Source organism: Leptonychotes weddellii, chromosome 8 (genome assembly GCF_054177405.1).
Source record: "Leptonychotes weddellii isolate Sample4059 chromosome 8, ASM5417740v2, whole genome shotgun sequence".
In the NCBI taxonomy this organism is placed as follows: domain Eukaryota; kingdom Metazoa; phylum Chordata; class Mammalia; order Carnivora; family Phocidae; genus Leptonychotes; species Leptonychotes weddellii.
Genome location: NC_138376.1, coordinates 18,844,337 through 18,852,538, shown reverse-complemented (window position 1 = coordinate 18,852,538; position 8,202 = coordinate 18,844,337).

The following is an 8,202-nucleotide window of genomic DNA, read 5'->3' as shown; positions in this document are numbered from 1 at the left end:
AACAGTCAGTTCTCTTTCAGTCTCTGCATTCCAGGCATGTTTTCTTAAGGCTACACCCTCATCTCCATGTTAGTCAGGATTCTCTAGAGAAACAACCAATAGGATATATAGATAGATTGATTTATTTTAAGGAATTGGCTCATGTAACTGTGGGGGCTGGGGAGTCTGAAATTTGCAGAGCAGGCAGCAAGATGTAGGCCCAAGGAAGAGTTGACATGTAACTCAAGTCTGAAGGCATCTGGAGGCAGAATTCCTTCTTCCTCAAGGGAAGTCTGCTTTTTCTCTTCAGGCATTTAACTGATTGGAGAGACCTACCCACATTTTAGAGGGTAATCTGCTTTACTCAAACTCTGCTGATTTAAATTTTAATCTCACCTAAAATATAGTGTCTTTATGGCAACATTTAGACTGATGTTTGACCAAAACCTAGGTGCCATGGCCAACCAAGCTGACACATAAAATTAACCATCACAGCCACCTTGATTGAATTGTGTTTTGCACTTAAATTTAGGATGCACTCTGTCCTCCCTTATGGAAATGTGGACAGCTCACTAGTGTTCCCAGCAAAAAGCTGTCACTCCATGTGGTTGATCTCATTCATCTTATGTTTGGTCTTGTTGACTTCATCTTTCTGACCTGAATCCCAAATTTGCAAATCAATATATTAATATATTATCTTATTGATTTGAAATGTTGTCTACCAAAGAAGTTCATTAGAGACTCAGCACCCCAGAATTTTACTGGGGAGTGGTCATGTAGGAATCCTCAGATGGCCATTTGAGTTTTTTAAAAGATGCAAAAGCAATTCAGTGGAGAGAGGGTAGTGTTTCAACACATGGTACTTAAAAATTGGACATCCATAAGAAACAAAATGAACACTCAACTAATCTCATGTCTTATATAAAAGTTAACTAGACTTCTGGTTTCTGCTCCAACATGGAAAGAGTTTAGAAGTCATCACTCTCACCCACAACAAGAAAAAAGTTGAGCAAACTGAAAATCCACAACTCTTCTGAAATCCATCAGAGAAGAATTGGATCACAGAGCAAATTGTTGCCCCAAAACTGGAGAGACAGGTAAATACAGATCATAGCTTGAATACAGAGGATTATAGCTTACTGGAAGCAGAAGCCACTGGAGCAAGTAACTAATGGACAGGAAAACTTAAATGACAATTGACTTAATTGCTTGAGGCTGAGTGAGGGCTAGCTTGAGATCCAAAAACTCCTGGGGGCCTTTGGTGATGGGGGGTGGGGGGTGGGGTGGGGTGGTGATGTCCACACTTTCATGAATTTTACTTCTAAAAGCCTCACCAAGTTCTCAGAGAAGAGGAAAACTAACCATTGCTAAATATGCCTGAAGAGATCTCTTCTTAACAAAGGCCTTCCCTCAAAGGAAACTACTTTACTAGAGACTTAACAAATGTGGGGGAAAGGAAATATCCAACTCCAGCCCCTCTAGCCTTCCTGTCTCACCTCAGACAAAATAAAAAGCTGAAAAGCACTTGTGAAGGCCACAGCCCAGGGGCACAGGCTCACTAAAAGACTGAGTCCTAATCATAGGACCCACCACACCTTACTACCAAACTGACAGGCTCCTGTATATTAACAGGGAATTACAGCTGGAAGAACTGTAAGGCTAAGACTCTATTTAAGAAGGAGTCTCTAGGAAAACTCCAAGACAACAGAAGGAAATGCAAAACAAGAACACTAGAGGAAATTGAAGACTTGGGTAGCTCCAGGTAAACTACATTAAACACAAAATAACTCCTAGCCAGATAAACATAAAATTTTACATTAAAGACCTTTTGCCTCAGTTTCTATTGCCAATGCATCATGTCTGGTTTTCAAAATAAAATTACAAGCATGCTAAAAGATTTTTTTTTAAGTCTAAGAGACAAAGCAAGCATCAGAACCAGATTTAGATATGACACTAATTTTGGAATTATCACACCAGGAATTTAAAATAACTGAATAATATGCTACAGGCTCTGATGGAAAAAAGTGGACAACATGCAAGAACAGATGGTTAATGTAAACAAAAAGAAATAAACCCAAAAGTAAATGCTAAAAATCAAAAATACAGTCACAGAAATGAAGAATGTCTTTGTTGGGCACATTCGTACACTGGACATAGCCAAGGAAAGAATCAGTGAGTTTTAAGCTATGTCAACAGAAATTTCCAAAACTGAAATGCAGAGAGAAAAAAAATAATTAAAACAAAAAGAACATAATATGCAGTAACTGTGGGACAATTACAAATTATAATTATGTGTTAACATAAGCATAATGAGAATACCAGAAGGAGAAGAAAAAGAGGAATGAGCAGAAGAAATATTTGAAGTAATAAAGGTGGAGAATTTTCAAAAAATAATTACAGAAACCAAACTATGGATGCAAAGGTCAGAGAACACCAATCAAGATAAATACAAAGAATCTATTCCTAGGCATAGCATATTCAGACTGTAGAGAAACAAAGACAAAGAGAAAATATTGAAAGAATACAGGGTTGGGGTAGGGGGAGACATTTTACCTATAGAAGAACAAAGATAAGAATTACATCAGACTTCTCTTCAGAAATTTTACACAGTTGACATGATTGTCTAAATAGAGTATCTGAAAGAATTGACAAAAATACCTCTGGTACTAGTAAAAGATTATAGTAAGTTTGTAGGATACAAAGTTAATATACAAAAGTCAATTGCTTTCCTATATACCAGCAACGAACAAGTAGAATTTGAAATTTAAAACACAATATCATTTACATTAACACCCTCCAAAATAAAATGCTTCTTTATAAATCTAAATCATGTACAAGATCTATATGAGGGAAACTACAAAACTCTGATGAACAATTTCAAAGTAAAAATAAATGGAGAGATATCCCTAAATGGAGAGATATGCCATAAATGGAGAGATATCTCATGTTCATGGATAGAAAGACTCAATACTGTCCAGATATCAGTTCTTCCCAACTTGATCTATAGATTCAATGCAATCCCAATCAAAATCCTAGCAAATTACTTTGTGGATATTGAGGAACTGACCCTAATGTTTATATGGAGAGGGAACAGACCCAGAATAGCCAACACAACATTGAAGAAGAAGGACAAAGTTGGAGGAGTGACACTACCTGACTTCAAGACTTACTATAAAGCTACAGTAATCAAGACAATGTGGAATTGGTGAAAGAATAGACTAATAGATCAATGGAACAGAATAGAGAACACAGAAAGAAACCCACACAAATAGTCAACTGATCTTTGACAAAGCTGCAAAGGCAGTACAATAGAGCAAAGATAGTCTTTTCCACAAATGGTGCTGGAACAACTAAATATTCACAGGCAAAAAAAAAAAAAATCTAGACACAGACCTTTACACTCCCTTTACAAAATATTAACTCAAAATCCCATACCTAAATGTAAAATTTAAAACTATAAAACTCCTAGAACATAAAATAGGTGAAAACCTAGATGACCTCGGGTATAGCAATGACTTTTTAGATACAATAGTGAAGGTATGATCCATGAAAGGAAGAAGTGATAAGCTAGATTTTGTTAAAATTAAAGAGAAAATGTCAAGAGAACAAGAAGGCAAGCCACAGACTGACAGAAAATGTTTTTACAAAAGACACATTTGATAAAGCACTGCTTTCCAAATATACAAAGAACTCTTAAAATTCAACAATAAGTAAACAAACAAAAATTGGGCAGAAAACCTTAACAGATGTCTCATCAAAGAAGATATACAGATGGCAAATAAACATATGCAAACTTCATATGTCATCAAGGAAATAAAAATTAAAACAGCAATAAGATACCACTACACACATTAGAATGGCCAAAATCCAGAACATAGACAATACCAAATTCTGGTGAGGATGTGGAGGAACAGGAATTCTGATTCATTGCTAGTGGAAATGCAATATGGTACAGTCATTTTGGAAGGCAATTTGGCAGTTTCTTACAAAATTAAACAAAATGCTACCATATGACCAGCAATAGCACACTTTGGTATCTACCAAAAAAAAAAAAAAAGCTAAAAACTTATGTCCACACAAAAACCTACACAAGCATGTTTAGAACAGCTTTATTCATAATTGCCAAAACCTGGGAGCAACCAAGATGTCCTTTAGTAGGTGGGTGAATAAATAGACTGTGCTGTGCTACATCCAGACAATGAAATATTATTCAGCACTATGAGCTGTGAAACCATGAAAAGACATAAAAGTCCCTCAATGTATATTAGTTAGTGAAAGGAGCCAATCTAAAAGGGCTACATACTGCGTAACTCTAACTCTATGGACATTCTGTCTTATGGTATCGCTTATCCCAATTATTCTAATGTTGTTTCATCTTATGGTATCGCTTATCCCAATTATTCTAATGTTGTTTCCTCTATGGACATTCTGGAAACAGTGAAAAGATCAATGGTTGCCAGGGGTTCATGATGGGTAGTGAGGAGAAGAGATGAATAGGTGGAACACCGCAGATTTTTAGAGCAGTAGAAATACTCTGTATGATAGCATAATGATGGATATATATCACTATACATTTGTGCAAATCCATAGAATGTACAACACGAAGAGTGAACTGTAATGTAAACTACAGACACTGGGTAATCATGGTGTGTCAATGTAGGTTCATCAACTGCAACAAATATAGCACTCTGGCAAGGGATGCTGATAATGGGGGAGATGATGTATCTGTAAGGGCAAGAGGTATATGGTAAATCTCTGCACCTTCCTCTCAATTTTACTGTGAACCTAAAACTGTTCTAAAAAAAATAATCTTATAAAAAGAACACATTGCCATTTATATTAGCATTAGCTAAAAATGAAATAAGCCTAAATCTATAAAATATCTATAGGATATATATGAGGAAAACTACAAATCTCTGGTGAAAGGATTTTTAAAAAGATCAAAATGCATGGAAAGATATCCATGTTCGTGGATAGGAAGACTCAATATTGTTAAGATGTCAGATCTTCCTAACTTGATCTATAAATTTAATATAATCACTATCAGAATTCCAGCCAGTTATTTTGTGGATGTTGAGAATATGAGTCCAAAGTTAATATGGAGAGGTAAAAGACCCAGAATAGCCAACACAATACTGAAAATAAAAGAAAGTCACAGGACTAACGCTACCTGACTTCAAACTTACTATAAAACGACAGTAATCAAGACAGCATGACATTGGTGAAAGAATGGACAGATGGAGCAGTGGAACAAAACTGAGGGACACAAAAAAGACCCTCACAAATATAGTCAATTAATCTTTGACAAAGGAGCAAAGGCAAGTCGATGGAGAAAAGATAGTCTTTTTAACAATAATGCAGGAAAACCAGGACATCCACATGTTAAAAAAAAAAAAAAAAAAAGGAAGGTAATATCTAAATGAAAATCCTCCCAAAGTTTGAATTACTGGTATTAGAGGCTTTCCTGAGAGCAAATTTAGAAGGAATTTTTGCTTTGTTTGGGTGGTGGTGGGGGTGGGACATCTGGGAAGACACTGTCATTGGAATGAGAAAGAAATGCAAAGACAGGAGACTGAGGTCCCTGAAGAAAGACATTCATCCCATTCTACTAAGGTGCACCTCTCCTTTACCCTTATCTTGGATGACATCTTTCATGAATCCATTAATTCCAGAAAGCCTCACCCTAGAAAGCTCTCCCTGGTACCCTGTTCACCTGGGTGAGCAGGCGAGGCACAGCTCAGCACCACAAGCTGGGAATCCTGATGCTGCATCCCTGGCTGGGATGTGCTGGAAATTCCCCAGACTCCTTCCCTTCCTGGTCTAATGTAAACCCAGAGTGCCTGGCTCCTCTGAGGAGCCTGCACGACATTCCTGGGCCCCTCTTGGCCTTCCTGGAACCTCAAGCTGCTCCTCTTGGAGCAGGGTCTGCCCACTGGCTCCACATCTGGGTGCCACAAATGGATCTTTGGTATTCGGGTTAATTAATCTCATCAAAGTGTTCCCTTTACCTCAGAGAAGTATTTCTCACATTTGGGTTAGATAGAACATCGGGCCCAGGAGAAAAAGGCAGCATGAAAAAAATGTCTATTTATCCACCCACCAACTGCCTTTCCCTCCAGAAACAGCAGGCTGACAGAGATATCGCCTGCTGTCATTCTGATTCCTTTAGTCCTGAGGTCATGAATAGTAATATATGCAAATAGGCGCCCCTTCCCCTGCCATTGGTCAATAATCTATTTCCAAATAAAATCTTACCTGGAGGCTTCCTCTCAGCCCCTAGTGAACAAATGAGGGTTCTAAACCTTAATTAAGCCCTCATTGTTCTGGGTGGTATCTCCGCAGGCAAGGCTGTCCTTTGAAATTCAGATTCCTTGCACAAACAGCATTCTGTCGTGACACCCCCCACCGTGAGTTTGCTCGTCCAGCTATCTGAGACTAAATTATGCATTTGTCCAGGCTACAGAAACTAGTAGAGAGTCGGTTTTCCATTTAGTGCCTGCGTCACTCAACTCTTCCCGCACCAGAAATCAACTCCAATTCAGTATTTGCATTTATAGATCACAGGGCCAAAACAAAGTTGTCAGTTTCCCTCCATCCCCTTCTTCTAAAAAATTTGGAAGCCTTTAGCCGATGTGACAAATGTGAAAAAGCTGGGGGAATGCTGAAGTTTAAAGTTGGTGCTGGCTTTCATCCTTGCCTGAATTTTTCCAAGCAGCTTTTGAAGCATGAGGAACTAAGTTTTCTTGAAAGAGTACATTTCCCACAGAGAGGTCACCCTTATACCTTGGATGTTTAAACTTTGTAGTCCTGGCTCTACACGCATGTTTCCACAACACTGGGTCCTGGGGATAGGCCTAGTCTGGGGCGCTTTAACAGCAGAAGGGCTCAAAGTTTGGGGACATTCTTTATATCTACGGTAATATTTCTTTCAAGCCAGATGATCTGGCAAGTTCTGTGTTTCTAATATTGTGACAAGCCCCAAAAGATATTAGAATAAAATGACATTTTGTTAAGGTACTATTTTTAGACTGGGGTGACTGACACCACTAGGCTAGGCACCACACGTTGCGGGGGGGGGCCCACTCTTGCCTTCTCCCAGATGTGTCCTTCCTCACAGGGCCAGGCATCCCAGGAGCAGAGGGGAAAGTTCCACCCGAGGACAAGTTCCCCTTTAATAAAGACTGTGCCCAAGGAGTGACCAAGGAGTGGCTGTTTGCAGGATAGTAGGGGTGGGAAAAATCAGTACATATCCTGGTGAAGCTAAAGGTGCAGAGAGGAAAAGGGATGTGAGCTGCACATCAGGGTAGGATGTCCCTTGGTTGGGGGCAGGCTTCTTGACTTCTGCCTTTAATGAAATGCCTCTTTTGAAAACAATAAGATCACATGAAATAAAAACTATCAGAAAATGCAGGATAAAGGGCACCTTTAACAGCATGAGGCATTTGTACCAAGGGCACTACCAGATAGATTTAGAGGGACAAGTCCAGGCCAATTCTCCACAAAACTGCAAAGAAGGCCAAGCTGGGCATTGCTATCCTCCCACCTCCTCCCTTACCCCTCCTCACTCTGGGCTCCTTGGCTACCAGCCACTTCTCTTGTCTGCTTCTCCATTCCTCACCTGACTGTCCGAAGTTCCTGCGGAAGTGTTAACTGACCACTGAGATATTGACAGAATAATGTCTTATGATGTGATGTCTTGGCAAACTTTACATTGAGAAAGGAATTCTTGTTCCACCCCAGACTCTAATCAAACTTGTAAAATATATAAATATTAAAGAAGATCATCATCCCACCTTACAAGGGAGTGGAGAGCCTCCCATGGGTCTGAGGAAATGCCTCAGCAGGCCAAGTTCAGGTTAGGGGAACACACGCAGATGAAGGTGCACGTGGGAGGCAACTGGGGGGCTCAGAATGGGCCCGCTTGAGGGCTGTGACTCACCAGAGGAGAGGGTCCACCAGCATTCAACATGGACGAGGGAGAGGAGCTGGGCAAGCCATATGGGCACCTTCTCTTTCTTAAGAGATCTTAAGAGATCTTCTCTTAAGAGGATCTATCAGGTGAGCCCCGGAAGAGGGATCTCCAGGTGGGCTAGAGGAGGAAGGACCTTTTGTGAAAGATGGATCCCCATTCCTCTAAAATGCCTTGCTGCCACCGCCATGCTATGGCCCCCTTCCATCTCCCAACCAGGGCCATTGACTTTCTCTCAGTTCTCCATAGCACTG